This window comes from Paramormyrops kingsleyae, chromosome 9 (genome assembly GCF_048594095.1).
Source record: "Paramormyrops kingsleyae isolate MSU_618 chromosome 9, PKINGS_0.4, whole genome shotgun sequence".
NCBI classification, from domain to species: Eukaryota; Metazoa; Chordata; class Actinopteri; order Osteoglossiformes; family Mormyridae; genus Paramormyrops; species Paramormyrops kingsleyae.
The window spans coordinates 15,359,263-15,379,848 of record NC_132805.1 but is presented as its reverse complement, the minus strand read 5'-3'; positions in this window follow the sequence as shown (position 1 = coordinate 15,379,848).

Here is a 20,586-nt window from a genome sequence, read left to right as displayed (position 1 = left end):
TTTGTCTGAAAACTGCTCTGAAGATCTCACCAAGAAGTGAACCACACTGACTCAGAGGCAATCGAGTAAAGCCCACCTACCTGAAAGAGTTTCCCCTAAGCTGAAGTATGATTTCTTATAATCATTTATACGTATGATAAGCTTTCTTATTGTGAATACTGTTATTCACGTCAGTGTTGACTATGACTATGTGATTTGTGAATCAAATAAAAATGTGATATTTACTATATGTTTTTATGTAGTTCAATAATTTTACCTTTTTGGCCAACATGGTAGCTTAGTGGGTAATACTGTGGTTGAACCCCTCCTGGGTGGTACTTCCTGGAGGCAGAATGGTGCAGATAAATAAATGACTTTTTTAACTTGAAAGCATAGTTACTGTAGAACAATCATATTTCTACTGATGCTTATGCTGGTGCGTCATTGCAGATAGAATTGTCACATAATAGTCAGGTTCTTCTTATCTCAGAATCTGCAATGATTTTCAGTTCTTGGCCAGCTGTTCAAGTAAATTCAACCAGTTTCAGTATTTGCATACTGGAAAGGAGGAAAGGAGCTTACATACAAAACCTGGAATCAGTTATTGGAATTGTGGCTTTAAATAAATAATGTTTTATACTGATCTATTGTCTTAAATCATACGTTAAATGATAGTACACTAAAAGAAGTCTGCGTGTTTCAGCATATTTAAATGACAAGTCTTTGTTGTGGTAAATCTAGTGCTGTCAAACGATTAAAATTTTTTATCAGATTAATCACAGGGTTGCTGTGGATTAATTTTGATTAATCACGATTAAATATCATTCATTTTTAATCTATATTAATCGCATTTAATTTTTGCATGAGCAAACAGACTCAAGAAAAAAGGGAATATATATGCACTTAACATGTTTATTGAACATCTTGAACATGAGTTGGATGCATTCCATCTGCCACATAAGTGCAATACCATGGACCCATATCAAAAAGCAAGATTTTTTGCTTAGCTGACAACTTGTCGGATTTAAGGTACCTCAGTTTAAATGGTCTTTATCTTCGTTCACTTACAATTAGCCCGAACTACCGTAAATCCAACCAATAATCCGACTAATCATGAAATTCAATTCTAGCCCGGTTAATTGCCATTGTTAGCAATATCAGTTGATAACACATGCGCGGTGCTTTACGTATAAAACTCCGTAGCAACACGTCCACAGATAAGTTGGATGGTATAGTGTGTGCGACCGATTTAATGAGCCACAAATGAGAAGTAGTGCTTAAACCAGGGGTGCCCAATCTTATCCGCAAAGGGCCGGTGTGTATGCAGGTTTTTGGGATAACCTGTAGGTCAGCTGTTCAAACCCAGGTGTGAGGACTCTTCAGCCAATCAGTCCTCTAATTAGTAATCTAATTAGGGAGTTGCAGCGAAAACCCGCATACACACCGGCCCTTTGCGGATAAGATTTGGCACCCCTGGCTTAAACAGTATAAAGCTACAACTTTCCCTTCTGTTGATAAAGGGTGCAGCCATCTTGGATTCTGAACTCGGGATCCTCTGTGCTGCTCCGAGATATTTCTCGGATCTCCAAGAAACTGGAGTGCGCATGTCGTCACTTCCGGCTTGAAAACTCGGAATCCAACTCGGAATACCCGGGGCAAATGGAACGCACCAAAACTGCCTGAAATAGGTTGACAGAGACATTTCAGGGATTTTGAGTCATTCTGCGCTGCAGATGGGTTAATTCCGTTAAACATTTTAATCAGATTAATGATGATGATGGATTAATCCGCGTTAACCCGTTAATTTTGACAGCCCTAGCTAAATCAGATATAATAAATCACTCATTTAAGTATACTTGCTTTACACTGTCTATGTAATCACAGACCTTACAATGTATCGTAACATATGTATGCTGTAAACTGGTGTAAGTGATTCATCAGGGTGAACACCTGAACAGATGTGACGGGGGGCACCAGTGGCGTTACCAGGATGGCAAATTTTTGGGGTGGGGAGGGAATGGCAAAGCTTGTTGTTGGGGGGGAGGGGTGGTCTAAGACTTTGCAGCATAATGATGTGGTCAAGGTGTGAAAAGCCTGAATGACTGCAGGATTTAATGTGACATTCAGTGATTAGTGTTCTTAGAGAATGATGTCACCCCATGTTCAGTCACATTAAGCCATAGCTTTGGACTCATTGCTATAGAAAGCCCTAATCTGTTCTGATATGTTATATACGAAATTAAAGCTTTCCTTGAAAAAAATAATTTTTATGAAGCGACTCAGTGATGCCAGGGAACTTGGGCCGTACTGTGAGTATTTTTCTTCTCACTTTACAGATAAACATATTTTTATTAGCAAAAACCTTAATACAAATGAGGAAGTATTGCTCGTGACCTTGTGCATCGCACACGGACATTACTCGTATCCATTTTTAAATAATTTTGCTTGAAAAAGCATGTCTGCTGCTTACTTAACTTTTTGGATTCATTGGATTCAGCTTTTTATTTCTACGGTGCGTCATTCAATGTGGCAATGTTATTATCGCGTGATATGTGTTAATTATGTTACAGTTTTTTCCAATCATTTTAACGCGTGTCTCAATACCATGTCCACTTTTTCAAAACACTTAACACATGCACCATACCATTGGACCATGTGAGCTAAACTATGTATACGTTTGCATTGCTTTGACACAATATGCATTCAATCACCACTTCCCCCAAATTTCATGAATACTTCTCTCAGTCAGTGTTCGCCACCAGCAAAACTTTGTACAACTACAGCCGATTTTTCAGACGTTTAGATAACCTGTTCAAAACAGTTAACTTTCAGGTCAAAACCTAATGAAATTTAGAGCACTGTCAATTGAAACATGCTGCATTTTGACAGACAAAGGACACTATGCACTTGCACTACAGTTTTTTACAATCGCTATGACAGTTTTTTCAAAACATTAAACAAGTTTCCTAAACTCTTAACGCACCATCACACCTAAAACACACAATTGACAAAACGGTTAATTTCATGCTCAAAATCACACATTGTAAACTAAACCCCAAAACTAATTTTCAAAATACAATAATAAACTACCACAGTACACCATGTCTAGCAAAACACTGCAAACATGTTTTAAAATCAAATAATTATTCAAAACAGTAACACATGTTCTCTTCCAACAGGAACATTTAGTCAATCATAACACATTGACAAAAAAACACTATCATCAGCTGAAATTACAGAAACTGCATTATTTTATGTGTCAGGTCTGCCCTTATATTTGAAGCCTTTCTACATTTTTGTTTTGTTGGGTTTAGTAAATGCATGCATTTTGTTTCTTTTGCTGCAGAAATTCAATACAAAAAAGTGAATGACCATCTCAGAGTAGCTTTATAAAATGTACAGTTTATGTAAAAAAAAATACAGACAGAACTGCTGCAGTACAGACTTTATTTGCAAAAGGACATTACTGCAAGATATACAAACAGAAAAAGCACCGGAATTATAATATAAAAAAACAAAGTAATCTTCTATTCTGCCCGGTCTTCTGCATTTGGCCACATGTTCTCATCCACATCACACCTGATATCTTCTCTGGCAAGGCATCGTGGGAAGAATCTTTTGGCATGCCTTATCCACCCCTGGCAGTGTTCAGCTGTGATGTCTTGGCATGCAGCATCCATTGCATCCAGGAGGGACATTTGGTCATGTGGACGATGGTCAAAAACCTTCCATCTCCAGGCTGAGAAAAACTCCTCAATGGGGTTGAGGAAAGGGGAGTAAGGGGTAAGGAAATGGGACATCATCCTTGGATGGGCGTCAAACCAGGCTGTGACTGCACGGGAATGGTGGAATGCCACATTGTCCCATGTGATAACATATATTGGCAAGTGGTCTCCCACCTGTCCCCTTTCTACCTCTGGCACCAGTCTTTCGTGCAGGTCTTCTAAAAACAGGAGAAGGCGGTCGGTGTTGTAGGGGCCAATCTGACATTTATGCGTTGTTGGAGATTGCGGCGCACATGGTGATGTTGGCTCTTCTCTGGCCCGGCACGGTAACTGTGGCCCTTTGGCCTATTATGTTTCTCCCACGGCGACGCCTTTTCGCCAAGTTGAAGCCAGCCTCGTCAACATAGATAATTTCATGTGGGACTTGATTGGCCTCCAACTCCATGACTCTCTGAAAGTAATTACACACAGTGTATGTAAATGCTGTGCTGTACTGTATATCTACTGTATGTACTAATGCACTCCAGGTTTATAGAGTAGTTTACTGCAAAACACACTGTGTATAGTACAGTAATGACTGTATTGCATAACCTTACCTGGACGTATTGGTGACGGAGTTCTTTGATGCGCTCACTGTTCCTTTCAAAAGGAACTTTGTATAGTTCTCATTGGCAATGGAATAAAATACAGGGAATATATTTGTGTTTCAATTCACAATATAAACAGCTGTTCACTTTGACTTTAGCCTATATAAGTTATGTTTAGAACATGATGTTATCTGTTCTGACATACAGTGTTAAAGCATTTGTAAATTTGACTGTAAAATTACATTGTTTTGGTCTTGGTTGAGCTTGTGTGTAAAAGAAGTTCAAGCATTTTAAATTGGTGTTAACTGTATGCATTTTGTATCAAAGCAACAAGAAATGTGTTACAGTTTTTCTCATTTGCTAAGACACGCTCAGTGAAACTGGGATTCACTTGATCTTCATCATCACATTCTTAGCACAGGAGAAGTCTTCTCTTTCAAATGCCTTAACACTTTTTCATTTGTTTCACACATTTTTCACACCCTTTGTCAAAACAGTCACCACAGATCTCATTGAAAGATCCCAAACTCCATTGGATTCACTGTGTTGAACAAAAGGAAAACATCTATTACAGTTTTTCCCAATTGTTTACACACATTTTCTGAAAGCATGCCTCATATTGTCAGAACTCTACACACAAATCAAAAAACACACACACAATGAGCAAAACCCTTCAATTCTCCTGCAAAATGAAACTTTGCATTCAAAACAATGTAATTTCTTTTCAAAATGATATTTTGTTTTCAAATGACACAAACAAACCATCATATGAACAGACATTTATAAGAACCAGTTGATCACTGATGTGCTTAATGTAAAACACTATGACCACTTCTCCATTCCTCATAATGACTTACTGTAAGCCTTTTTTTGTTCAGTGTTACACTTACTACAGACAGTACATAGGCCTACATAAGTGCACTGTAAAATATTTCAGAATATTGTTTTTATACAAAACACACAAATACACGGTACCAAATGTATTTTACTGTATTTTTCCCCACAAAAACAATGTACACAGTGTTCATGCCAACCAACACAAAGTTGCACATACCGTGGTCTACATATACGAACAGAAGAATTTACTTACAGTTTTTCTCGATTGCTTAAACACACTTCTTGAAACTATGCCTCGTATTCTCAAAACAGTAAACACAAATCCATAACGTCTCACCCAATTTCCCAAACATCGTATTTTCAGGTCAAAATGAAGCTCTACACTCAAAACCATTCACTGTTGTTGAAAAACCAAACTTTGCGCACAGACATCACACACAAGGCCTCAAAACACACACACTACAACATAGTCTTACACATTGGTGCAATAAATTAAAAACAATATTGCCAAAACTGGCAAGTTATGTTGCTTGTGGTTCTTCCCCTCAAAAATCTTTTCACATGATGAACACAAAAGACGCAACCAATGTATATACAGTGACACATTTTTATTCATGTACTATACAGTACAACACACACCAAAAACATTATTCCACCTCAGCATCCTGTCTTTGGTCTGGATCAGGCCAGAGAATCTCATCCACATCACAGGCTATATTGGCCCTAGCCAGGCAGCGGGGGTAAAATCCTCATGCATGCCTGATCCACCCCTGGCATGCATCTACTGATATGTCTAGGCAGGCTTCTTCCATGGCCTGGAGGAGGTGAACACGGACATAAGGTTCTGTCGTACACTTTCCACCGCCATGCCAAAAATAACTCCTCTATCGGGTTTAGAAAGGGAGAGTATGCAGGCAGAAAGATGTTAGAAAACCTTGGGTTATTGGTAAACCAGTCATGAACCAGAGCAGCGTGATGGAAGCTGACGTTATCCAGCCTCACTACAACAACGTAGTGAGGCTGCTCTGGCTGTGTTGGTTCCCTGTAGTCCAGCTGGAACATATGTTGTCTTAGACCATCAAGAAAAGCAAGGAGAAGCATAGTGTTATAGGGTCCTTGAATGGCATGGCGGTGGAGTCCCCCTCGTTGGCTGATGGCTGCGCACATAGTGACATTCCCTCCACACTGACTAGGGACATTTACAATAGCCCGATGGCCAATTATGTTCCTCCACCTCCTCCTCCACCTCGTCCTCCCTGATGTCCTGGACCTCCTTCTACTCCTCTTCCTCGACCTCCTCCTTTGCATCTCTTTGGATCCATTGTTTCAAATCTGAATGAGCTGACTTTGGCCCTTTTATCTATCCATCAAAGTTTCTGATTGGTGTGTGATAAATTTTGACTCCTAGTGTTTCCACTTGGTTAATTGTGTGCTAACTGAGCTTAAACTCTGCTGACTTAAGTTAACATTATTGAATGCTAGTGCTTTCTAAATGACCACATGGTGTAAGCACTGAAAAATTTAGGGATTTGTGTGTAGAGTTTTGCAGTAACAGTTCACCAAATCTGACTCATGTGTTAAAGCAGGGGAATAGTATTTATAGTTCAGGGAAATGGGTGTGCTTTTTGAAAAATAGCATTATGGTTTTGAAATTTTGGTTCAAAAGATTGGTTATAGTGTTTTAGCAATCGAGAAAAACTGTAATACAGTTACAGTAAAAAAAAAAAAAACTATGCTGCATCCTCTCTTCTGTTTCGGTCTGGCCACAGCACCTCATCCACATCACAAGCAATGTTTGCCCTGGCCAAGCAGCGGGGGAAATATTGCCTAGCATGGCGAATCCAGCCATGAAAAGCATCAACTGCTATATCTCCACATGCATCGTCCATAGCTTGGAGAAGGGGTATACGTGTGTGTGGATTTCGGTCATGCACTTTCCATCTCCAGGCAGAAAAAAATTCCTCAATAGGATTGAGGAATGGAGAATATGGAGGGAGATAAACAACTAAAAAACGTGGGTGGGCAGTGAACCAGTTACGAACCAGAGCAGCCCGGTGGAAACTTACATTGTCCCAAATGACAACATACCTGAGCTGCTCTGGGCCATCCATCTGATCTGGTGGAATGAGTGTGTTGTGTAGGATTTCCAGGAATGTGATCAGATGGGCAGTGTTGTAGGGGCCAAGGGTAGCATGGTGATGGATGACACCATGGTTGGTAATTGCTGCACACATTGTGATGTTTCCACCACGCTGGCCAGGAACTTCAACAATGGCACGCTGGCCAATGACATTCCTTCCCCGCCTTCGTCTTTTTGTGAGGTTGAATCCAATCTCATCAATGAAGATGAACTGGTGCTCCACTGCAGCCACCTCTAGCTCAAGGACTCTCTGAAACACACATGATACGTAATACAGACTTGGAGTGGTCACTATTGTGAAGCACAATCAGAGTATGATTACTGTACAGTACTGAAAAAGGTATACTGTAATTTATACAGTGTTGAGAGTATGCATCAATTGTGGGATTGTATGGGACTTACTTGCACATAGTTATATCGCAATTCTTTGACTCTTTCTGAATTGCGTTCAAATGGCACCCTGTACACCTGCTTCATCCTCAGATTATTTCTGTGCAAGACACGGTCCAGTGTTGATAAGCTTACCCTATCAATATTTTGAAATATGTTGTTGTTTTCTATTATTTTTCTTTGTATTTGCCGTAATGTTGTGGCGTTATTTTCTAGAACCATGTTTATGATTTCAGTCTCCTGTTCAGGAGACAGAAGACGCCCCCGACCACCTCGTGTTGGTAATCTTTCAGTTCTGCAATACAAATAGTATAGTGTAAAATACTGTAAATAGGCCTACTGTGTAGGAATACAAAGTAGGAAAACATTTCCCAAATACTTGAAACATACTTTACAGTATTTTCACAGTCTACAACACAGTCCACAGGCAATACTGTACTACAGTAATGTACTCATTGAGTACAGTGAGATTTCTTACCTATTCTCATTTCGGAAAGTCCGGATGATGGATGCTACAGTGTACCTGCTCAAATTTGGCTGTACTCTTTGCCCAGCCTCCCTCATTGTTAGACCATGGTTGACCACATGGTCAACCAAAGTGGCTTAGATCTCAGCAGAGATTACATTCCTTGGCCTTCTTCTTCCTCGTCCTCCCCGTCCTCCTCCTCTTACTCTCACTCCTCTGGCTCTGCCTCTGTTTCCAACATTGGCATCCATTGCTCCAAAACTGAAGAGCTCACCTGTTGCCCTTTTATAAAGCTCTGATTTCTAAATTGCAATTATGTGTAACAGGTGTTTACCCATGTGATGAGTTAGTATGCAAAGTAGGGCAACTGACTGTACAATTTTGAATGACAGTGTGTTCCTTGTGAAAACAAGAGATTTTATTCATGAAAATTGTGCCAAATTCAGAGAAAAGTGTGTTTTAAAACTGCAATTTGAGTGTAAAGCAGGAATTGTGCTTGTAGTTTAGCAGAATTGGTTCAGGGGGTTGGTGCATCAGTTACAGTACATGTTGTAGTCATTGTATCTCAAGTACAAGTAATTGTGTGTAAACAACTAAGAAAAACTGTAAACGTCCCAAGAGGAATAATATTTATAATTGTCACTTACTTTGTTGCCCTTCCTTATTGGCTTTCTGCCAGTATTCCATATTGATTGAGAGTTGTCTGGCACCGCAGTTTACACGCTTTAAGTATAGGGTTATAATAATGGGAGGGCCATCATGTACCACGTTTTTTTTCCACAAGCGTTTTTCTGCGTTTTCATCTCACTTTTGTCCACGTTCTTGTGCGTCTTTATACGTTTTCAATGTTACGTTGATTTTGTACATTTTATGAAAAAAGAGTAAAAACGCATACAAACAATTTGGAATGCGTTTGTATCCATTTTTCATTGTCATCAATGAGCGTCATTGCTTTCTATGCAATATATGATGTTCTAACGAACATCTAATGAAAAGCTCAACGCAACACGCATAGTGGGAATGAGCTGTTACAGCAGGGGTGTCCAGTCGGGGAGGGCCGGAACCCTGCACATTTTTGGGTTTCCCCTCATTTAACACACCGGATTCAACTCCTTGTAACTGCTAAATACCACACAGCTCTTGAGCTGAATCATTTCTGGTGGAACAGGGAAAGAACTAAGCTACACAGGGCTCCGGCTCTCAAGGACTGGACACCCTGCCTTACATCAAATCAACACACAGATGGTGTAACAGAGTGGAACTTGACTTGCAATGCCCGAAGGATAGGGGAGTAGTCAAGCGCTACACAGTGCACAAAAGTTGAAAGTTGTGTGTACCTATATGGAAAAACTCTGGTTTTAAAATCCTATCTAGCCTTCTTGGCTATTTTAAGAAGAAAACTCAAGGTAAATCATTGAACATGGGTATTCAATTCAGTTCAAGTAGGCTTGCTGTATTGACCATACGTGACCATAATTGACCATACATAGTCATAACAGTATTACCAAAACACACTTGGGGAACAAAAAAAAACACATATGCTATATAGGGATAAGAAAAAAAAAGTTTTCTCTTTTGTCACATTTGTGACAAAAGACTATACATGTGAGTGAAATGCTTGTGCGCAAAGCTTCTCGAAACAGCTGTAGTATGACACAAATTTATACTTAAATTTTGATTTTTAATTCATGTCATACTACGGCTGCGTCGAGAAGCTTTGCACACAAGCATTTCACTCACATGTATAGTACCTGTGTACTGGTGACAAGTGATGTGACAATAAAAGTGATTTGATTTGATGTGATCTTAATATCTTAAGATCTTAATAAATCTGTATTATCCAGGGACCAAAAACAGCAGTCAGTAGAGGCAGTGATGATTATGATGAGCTGCTGCAGTCAGCTGAGCCAGGCTTCATAGCTGAATATGGTATTTGCAGGGCTCTCAAGTGTCACGAATTGAGAGTGACAGTCACTCTTTTCAGTCTTTTGTCACGCACTCCCGCCACACATTGTATTTCTCACGCGGAAAAATAATTTGTAGGCTAATATGCCGCAGAGCCCAATTTTTCCCCAGACCGCGGCACAGTAGCGCCTCACTATAAAACAAGCGTGTCTCCACTGAAGTCTAATGGTGCGTGCGTTTTTCTCTCGGAATTCGGAAATTCTGAGTTGAGTGACATTATGGTGCGTTCAATTATTTCTTAAGTCGGAACTCGGATGAAAACGTCACGAAACGTCAAGAAAAACATCGCTTCCCGTCGGAAACACGCCTCTTTTATGAAGTCGGACAAGATTTGCCCCAAGAGCCTGTCACTTACCAGCCAATCCAAAAAAAAAGAAAGGGCCTACACAATAGCCAATCAGAAAATAGTACTATTGTATCTGGGTAAAATACAACACAACAACCAATGAAAAGGCATCCTGTGGAATGTCACTCTTACTCTTCAAAACTTGACAGCCCTGTATTTGTGTGTGTGTGTGTGTGTGTGTGAGAGAGAGAGACAGAAACTTGAAAGAGATATTTGTATTACCATATACACTCACCTAAAGGATTATTAGGAACACCATACTAATACAGTGTTTGACCCCTTTTCGCCTTCAGAACTGCCTTAATTCTACGTGGCATAACTCATGAAATAACTCATGAAAGAATAAAGTCACATTAAAACCAAGCACACCATTGTTTTTCTTGTGACATTCCCAATAAGTTTGATGTGTCACATGACCCTCTTCCTATTGAAAAAACAAAAGTTGGATCCAAAATGGCCGACTTCAAAATGGCCACCATGGTCACCACCCATCTTGAAAAGTTTTCCCCCTCACATATACTAATGTGCCACAAACAGGAAGTTAATATCACCAACCATTCCCATTTTATTAAGGTGTATCCATATAAATGGCCCACCCTGTATAATGATGTAGCACAGAATTTCTGTCATTGTGGTCCTAAATGTGAGATGTGAGAAATGTATTTATTTTGATTAAATGATAATTGATGATAAATTGTACTAGTTGTATTAAATATAAGTGCCTCAGTTTCCTTGGACATTATATGGGTATTGATCTTTCAAGAACAAGAAATGCCCTTAGTACAACCTGTATTTTTTCTTTGCATTTGTGCTATAGGTTATGGGAAATTTTATGAAAGGTAATTTTTAACCACTTTATTATTACATTAATTTACAGAGCAAGTGCTTCACCTAAACTCCTAAAGTTGCTCCTAATGTCACATTTGGTCTTCTTCTTAGAAACAGCAAAAATAGCTCTATTGTAATAAAATGATACTGACAATGACTTCTGTGTATGAGATAGCTGTACATGAGTGGTAATGGTATGACATGATTAAATGCACATTTGCTGTGGTCCAGCTTGTTGTGCTAATTTCATTTCAGCCGAGCTTTTAAAGATTTTGGCCTGGCTTGGCTGTCGAATAAAACATAATCAGGATTTAGCAAAGATTTTTAATTGATGTAAATATTTCACTAGGTTGTATAATTTAACTTCAACTAATTATTGTTGGTTTATAGGGAATAACACATGTCGGACATCAATGTCTTTACATGTTTCGTGGGAGAAAACAGCTCAGTGTCACACAGTTATTAGGATTAAGAGTTTCTAACAACTAATACAATAATGTGACCCGGATGATACATATCCCATTAATCCTTACACAGTGTATTGAAAAAACATTTTCTGAAGTCTGAAATCCAAGACAATATATATTAACATATCCTTTTGCTAATGAAGTATTAAACTTTAATTAGTTGTGATGCCACACAGGATAGCCTGATAGCCTCAGTGTTGATGACTGTGTTATCTAATACAAGAACATCTGGGGCCTGTACTACCAAGCGGGGTTACTGGCTTATCGGGGTAACTTGTCGGATTTAAGGTAGTTTCGGCAAAATGTAAGTGAACGAATATGAAGTGCATTTAAACTGTGGTACCTTAAATCCGACAAGTTACCCCGATAAGCTAATAACCCCGCTTCGTAGTACAGGCCACTGGATGGGATGGCAACACATCACTTTTACAATAGACACTCAATCAACCAAATTGTATGTCTTTGGAATACAGGAAGAAACCAGGCCAGCTGGCAAACACCACACATGCAGGGCAGGGGTTCAAACCCCCAAACGTGGAGGTGGGATGTAACAGTGCTACCTACTGGGCCACCCTGTCAGTCACAGCTTTTCTGGTCTCTGTTTTTTGGGGTGTATGTTGAACAAAGCGCATGAGGACAGAAACCACAGGTGCTTCTGCAGCAGATGTCAATCTCTGCACAGCACAGATAACAGCTACCACGCTTTCGCTCATGTTACTGGTGATGCTGTTCTGCTGGCAGAGAACCTTGCAAAACGAAGTAATTCCTGTGACAAGAAAGCATGGATTGGGTAACAAAGTTGTCAGCCTAGCTCTACTCTGTATACATTTTTTCCTTTGAGAACAGAACCGTCATGCATAAGCTGGTGCCTGATGGCGTCTTACCTATAGTGTTAAAAGAGATGAGGGATATTATTTGCCGACCCTTAACCTTACATTTACATTTACATTTACATTTACAGCCTTTGGCAGATGCCCTTAGCCAGAGCGACTTACATAAGTGCTTTAAGACTCTACAATGAATTTTTCCCGATACTAGCTCAATAAAACCAAGGCTATGAATACCATCGATCTAATACTCTGTTGGAAAAGTGCTTTTTTTTTTTTAAAGGAATGCCGGAAAGTATAATGCCAGAAGTGCTAATTCAGATATTTCTGGAAAAGGTGTGTTTTAAGTCGTCTTTTGAAGACATTCAGTGACTCAGCTGTTCGGACATCTAGGGGGAGTTCATTCCACCAACTTGGTTCCAGAACAGAGAAGAGCCGGGAGGTGTCTTCCTTGTGCCTTGAGGGGTGGTGGGACCAGTCGAGCAGTGCTGGAAGATCTTTACTGTTTCAAAAATCCTTATGTGAAGGTGTGGTACCTTCTGATTGGAAGCATGCCAACATAATGCCCATTTTCAAAAAAGGGAATATTAGTAATTTGTCAAACTATAGGCTAATCAGTCTAACTTGTATAACTGGTAAAGTTATGGAGGCTATAATCAAAGAGAAAATGGTAGATTACCTGGACTCGAATAACATTTTGAGGGATAGCCAGCATGGATTTAGGAGAGGTAGATCCTGTTTAACAAATCTGTTGGAGTTTTTTGAGGAAGCTACTCAGGAAGTTGATGATTAAGAAGGCCTATGATGTCATCTACTTAGATTTCCAAAAGGCTTTTGATGTTGTCCCCCACAAGAGGCTCTTATTAAACTCAAAGCAACAGGTATTTTAGGAACTGTAGCGACCTGGATTGATAACTGGTTAACAGATAGGAAGCAGCGAGTAGTTATAAGAGGCACAATGTCACAGTGGGCCTGCGTTCATAGTGGGGTTCTGCAGGGTTCAATTTTAGGACCACTATTGTTCCTAATTTACATAAATGTTATAAACATCAATATATACAGTAAACTGGTGAAATTTGCAGATGACACCAAGGTGGGTGGTGTAGCAGACACTGAACTAGCGGCTCAGCAGCTACAGCGGGATCTTGATTTAATTAGTGACTGGGCCGATACCTGGCAGATGAAATTTAACATAGACAAATGTAAGGTACTCCATGTAGGGAGCAGAAATATAAAGTACAGGTATTTTATGGGACCTACTGAAATAAAGGTAGCTGAAGAAAGACCTTGGTGTGTATGTTGATGCTTCCATGTCTCATTCTCGCCAGTGCGGGGAAGCAATAAAAAAGGCCAATAGGATGTTGGGGTATATCTCCAGGTGTGTGGAGTTTAAGTCAAGGGAGGTAATGCTAAGATTATACAATTCCTTGGTGAGACCTCACCTAGAATATTGTGTGCAGGTTTGGTCACCATATCTTAAAAAGGACATTGCGGCCTTAGAAAAGGTGCAGCGTAGGGCCACAAGAATGATTCCTGGTCTTAGAGGAATGTCATACGAGGAAAGGTTAGTTGAGCTAAATCTGGGGGACATGATCCAGGTCTATAAGATTCTAACAGGTTTGGATGCTGTTCAACCGAATAGTTACTTCAGCATTAGTTCAAATACAAGAACTCGTGGCCATAGGTGGAAATTAGCGGGAGAACATTTCAAACTGGATTTAAGGAAGCACTTCTTTACACAGCGTGTAGTCAGAGTATGGAATAGTCTTCCTGATAACGTAGTGCAAGCTGAATCCTTGGGTTCCTTTAAATCAGAGCTAGATAAGATTTTAACAACTCTGAGCTATTAGTTAAGTTCTCCCCAAGCGAGCTCGATGGGCCAAATGGCCTCCTCTCGTTTGTATAGTTCTTATGTTTTTAAGCCAGATATCTTCATTTTGACATTGGCCATTTTTATTTTCAGCCAGTTGAAGTGGATTCGTTTGTTTGTTTGTAGTGGTATAAAAAGTCTACACAGCCATATTGAAACTATATTGAAATAGTAGGTCAAAACATTGAAATTAAAAAACCTATAAGGCCCCCCTTCCTTTGTGGAAGCAGCAGTATGTTGTTATGAATACAAATATGAATATGAAGTAACAGGTCAAAATTTGGACAGCAGGAGACTATTTCTCATCTGCCTATTGTAACATGATTCTGGTTGTTTGTATCTTCTGCTGTTGTATTCAGTCTCTGAACTCTCAGTCTCACCAGAATTAATGAATATAATCCACTGTGGAGATGACAAGCTTTCTGACTGGTGTTTTGTGAGACTCAGATGTTAAGTAATTCATCCACTAATTGGCAGATTAACTCTGATGGGTTCTCCAGAAATCAGAAAATGTATATTTTTGCATTAGATTTTAGTCAAAGAAGGGTGTACTCATCTGCAGCTTCATTTATCAAACATTGCTTAAATTTCATCATGATTTATTTCATTGTGGTTTATTTACAGTTTTTTCCAATCATTTTCACACTTGTCTCAATACCATGTCTATTTTTTCACAACACTTCACACAGTGGGCTGTACCAATGCACACCTGAGCACATCACTTACAACCACATTACCTACAACCACCAAAACGTTTCACAATTCACCCAAAAGTGACTCATGCTGCCATAACAATGACAAATGCTGTCACCCAACAACACTACTGGGGCACTCAATGTTCAACGGGTAAAAAACACTAACAACTTTCAGCATTGCAAATTACATATACTGTATAAAGTGTGGCTGTATTGTCCAATTTGGCACAAATTACTGTCATGTTGCATTGTAAAAATAAAATAAACAAGAACTACTTTTGCGTGTAAAAATTGTAATACCAACCAATTCTACAATATATTTCATTTAGAAATCATGTAGGTGTTGCTATTTCTTTTTTGCAGTATGTAAATATTTAATTCCTAGCAGAAAATGCCAATCCAAAGATGGCCCCTTTTGTACATATAGCAAATTGGCACTAACCAAACAAATTCCTAGCTGAAATTTCAGGCTGGTGTGTGTTTTCATTCAGCTTTCCAGCTTCAACCATTGTAAAATGCTTGGGGTGATCTAGGGCAGGGGTCTCCAACTCCAGTCCTGGAGAACTACTGTCCAACCTGGCTTCTGATGAGTCTGATATACTCAAGTAAATACCAGGAGCAGGTGTGGCTCATCAGAAGCCAGGTAGGATAGAAAACCTACTGGACAGTAGCTCTCCAGGACCGGACTTGGAGATCCCTGATATAGGGGGATGGTGGTGGTCTAGTGGTTAGGGATCTGGATCTATTACTGTAGGAACACCGGAAGATTGTGAATTCAATCCCAGGGGGTGCCACCATTGTGCCCCTGAGCAAGGTGCTTGACCCCAACTTGCTCCAGGGGGACAGTCCCTGTAGTTACCGTACTTCACTATAAGATGCTTTTGATAAAAGTGTCTGCTAAATGAATAAATGTAAATGTTTTACTGTAATATATGTGTTGCCATACCCACTGTTTTTGCACAGATTATATATTGTGTTGCCTTGCAAAAAGGAAAGGGACACTCCATGGCCTCATTTGTATAGATGGTGTAGATGGTAACGAAGCAGCAAACAAAAACAAAATTAGGAAATTTCTGCTAAAAGCATAATTATAAAGTCAAAATTCAGCATGTTTCAATTGACAGTGCTCTAAATTTCATTAGGTTTTGACCTGAAAGTTAATTGTTTGGAAAAGATTATCTAAACGTCTGAAAAATCGGCTGTAGTTGTACAAAGTTTTGCTGGTGGTGAACACTGACTGAGAGAAGTATTCATGAAATTTGGGGGAAGTGGTGATTGAATGCATATTGTGTCAAAGCAATGCAAAAGTATACATAGCTTAGCTCACATGGTCCAATGGTATGGTGCATGTGTTAAGTGTTGTGAAAAAGTGGACATGTATTGGTACACGCGTTAAAATGAACTGAATTATAGTTTTTCTCGGTCGCTTTCATGCAATTTCCTCATCAGAAATACCATTCTCACCACTCTTAAAGCAGATCTCAAAACAGTTCATGCATGTCTCCTAACACTAAATCACCTGTGCAGAAGCTACTAAAACAATCAAAACCATGTGTACATGTGTTAGAGCATACAACATCAGTCAATCACTTCATCACTGTGACAAATGAATAAAACACTTTCACCAGTACATCAAGACTTAGTCAGCAAATATTTTAATCTTTTAATTACAGTTTTTCTCAGTCGCTTTCATGCTATTTTCTTATCAGAAACACCATTCTCACCACTCTTAATGCAGTTCTCAGAACAGTAACACATTCTGCTACACAAATTAGCATTTCTCATCTGACTTTGACAATTCATCAAAACAGTTCATGCATTCATCACTGAGAGTTGCAGGTCTCTCACTCGTTTTGATACTGTCGCGCAATGCATTAGTGCCACCAATCGAACCATTTTAAACTTCTTTCAGGTATATAGTAAAGAGTAAGGTCAATCACACACTGTTAGTGGTAACAATAAAATTGGTCTTCAATTAAAAATAAGTAGAATTACAGGTTCTCAGATAAGAATCAATTGAAACAAAGAGAAACACATGTTCACAATCTTATATCACAGGTGCATGTCATGCCTCTAAATTGCATTCACACAAGCAGATATACACTCACCTAAAGGATTATTAGGAACACCTGTTCAATTTCTCATTAATGCAATTATCTAATCAACCAATCACATGGCAGTTGCTTCAATGCATTTAGGGGTGTGGTCCTGGTCAAGACAATCTCCTGAACTCCAAACTGGATGTCAGAATGGGAAAGAAAGGTGATTTAAGCAATTTTGAGCGTGGCATGGTTGTTGGTGCCAGACGGGCCGGTCTGAGTATTTCACAATCTGCTCAGTTACTGGGATTTTCACGCACAACCATTTCTAGGGTTTACAAAGAATGGTGTGCAAAGGGAAAAACATCCAGTATGCGGCAGTCCTGTGGGCGAAAATGCCTTGTTCATGCTAGAGGTCAGAGGAGAATGGGCCGACTGATTCAAGCTGATAGAAGAGCAACTTTGACTGAAATAACCACTCGTTACAACCGAGGTATGCAGCAAAGCATTTGTGAAGCCACAACATGCACAACCTTGAGGCGGATGGGCTACAACAGCGGAAGACCCCACCGGGTACCACTCATCTCCACTACAAATAGGAAAAAGAGGTTACAATTTGCACGAGCTCACCAAAATTGGACAGTTGAAGACTGGAAAAATGTTGCCAGGTCTGATGAGTCTCGATTTCTGTTGAGACATTCAAATGGTAGAGTCAGAATTTGGCGTAAACAGAATGAGAACATGGATCCATCATGCCTTGTTACCACTGTGCAGGCTGGTGGTGGTGGTATAATGGTGTGGGGGATGTTTTCTTGGCACACTTTAGGCCCCTTAGTGCCAATTGGGCATCGTTTAAATGCCACGGCCTACCTGAGCATTGTTTCTGACCATGTCCATCCCTTTATGACCACCATGTACCCATCCTCTGATGGCTACTTCCAGCAGGATAATGCACCATGTCACAAAGCTCGAATCATTTCAAATTGGTTTCTTGAACATGACAATGAGTTCACTGTACTAAAATGGCCCCCACAGTCACCAGATCTCAACCCAATAGAGCATCTTTGGGATGTGGTGGAACGGGAGCTTCGTGCCCTGGATGTGCATCCCACAAATCTCCATCAACTGCAAGATGCTATCCTATCAATATGGGCCAACATTTCTAAAGAATGCTTTCAGCACCTTGTTGAATCAATGCCACGTAGAATTAAGGCAGTTCTGATGGCGAAAGGGGATCAAACACCGTAATAGTATGGTGTTCCTAATAATCCTTTAGGTGAGTGTATAGATGCTCAGGTTCCACTCAGTGCATAGTGCTGAAAATGGAGCAGGAAGTTGCGAGAGGGCGTGAGGCTCGAATGGCAAGAGGGAGAGGAGCACGCAGAGGACAAAGAAGGGCTCACGGAAGACAACCGGGTAGATATCAGAGGGTCACTGCAGTAATACGGGCAACAATTGTAGATCATGTCTTCAATCATGGCATGAGCTTTGCTGAAGCTGGCAGGCGGGTGCAGCCTCAGGTGGTACGATGTACTGTGGCATCTATTATACGGACATTCAGGACTGAGAGCAAGTAACTGGTCCAACATTTTCATTAGTTCTGTTTCATATGCAGTGTATCAAATACAATTCTGTAGTATGCAGTACAAAGAGTCAGCTACCTCTGGATAACAATTGATGTCCCCGTTTGTGTTGTCAGAATAGAACCACTGCCTCATTCTGGTGGGAGAGGCCCACTTCTGTCACATGAGCAGCAGATGGCAGTTGTGGATATGGTGAGGGAAAACAATGCCATTAGGCTAAAAGAAATACAACGTAATATTGTGGAGGACAATGGCATTTTTGAGAACATTACCTCTGAGTCTCTCCACCATTGACAGAGTGCTGAAAAAGCATGCTGTCTCAACAAAACAGCTGTACAAGGTTCCATTTGAGAGGAACAGTGAAAAGGTTAAAGAACAAAGATACCAGTATGTACAGGTGAGGAAATGCATATTGGTCCTTGACAAGATTTCAGGATTTCATGATCAACATGATCACTCTTGCTCTATTTTGCTCTTTATTTGTATATATGTATATATGAATGTTACATATGTTTGTGTTCCTATTTTACAGAGAATACTTGAGTTGGAGGCCAGTGAGACCCAGCACATTTTGGTGTATGTAGACGAAGCAGGATTTAACCTAAACAAAGTAAGGCGACGTGGCAAGAACATAATAGGTCAGAGGGCCACAGTAGATGTCCCAGGCCAGCGTTGGGGCAACATCACAATGTGTGCTGCTGTTGCTGAACATGGAGTCATTCACAATGCAGCCAGCATTGGGCCCTGCAACACCGACCGGCTTCTTCAGTTTTTGGATGGGCTCTACACTGCTCTTATTCCAGAAAATGCAAGGGGGGTTGTGAGGGCCAATATGCCATGCTTTGTTGTGATTTGGGACAATGTACGTTTTCACCATTCAAACCATGTGAGGGAATGGTTTGAAACCCACCAACGAATGATGATGGTATTCCTGCCGCCTTACTCACCATTCCTCAACCCCATCGAGGAATTCTTCTCTGCTTGGAGGTGGAAGGTGTATGACTGCAGGCCCCATGATCAAAAATATGGAATTTAAATTTGTACATTTACTGTAGTACGTTATGTTACAGTACATAGTTCATTTATAGACTGGCCTCCAACTCAAGTATCCTCTGTAAAATAGAAACACAAACATATATAACGTCCATATATACTGTAAATAAGAAATAGCAAAAGAGAGAGCAAGAGTGATCATGTTGATCATGAAATCTTGAAATCGTCAAAGACAAATATGCATTTGGAACACCACGCCCTCTCACAACTTCATGCACCATTTTTAGCACTATGCACTGAGTGGAACCTGAGCATCTATATACACTCACCTAAAGGATTATTAGGAACACCATACTAATACGGTGTTTGACCCCCTTTCGCCTTCAGAACTCCCTTAATTCTACGTGGCATTGATTCAACAAGGTGCTGAAAGCATTCTTTAGAAATATTGGCCCATATTGATGGGATAGCATCTTGCAGTTGATGGAGATTTGTGGGATGCACGTCCAGGGCACGAAGCTCCCGTTCCACCACATCCCAAAGATGCTCTATTGGGTTGAGATCTGGTGACTGTGGGGGCCATTTTAGTACAGTGAACTCATTGTCATGTTCAAGAAACCAATTTGAAATGATTCGAGCTTTGTGACATGGTGCATTATCCTGCTGGAAGTAGCCATCAGAGGATGGGTACATGGTGGTCATAAAGGGATGGACATGGTCAGAAACAATGCTCAGGTAGGCCGTCCGCCTCAAGGTTGTGCGTGTTGTGGCTTCACAAATGCTTTGCTGCATACCTCGGTTGTAACGAGTGGTTATTTCAGTCAAAGTTGCTCTTCTATCAGCTTGAAT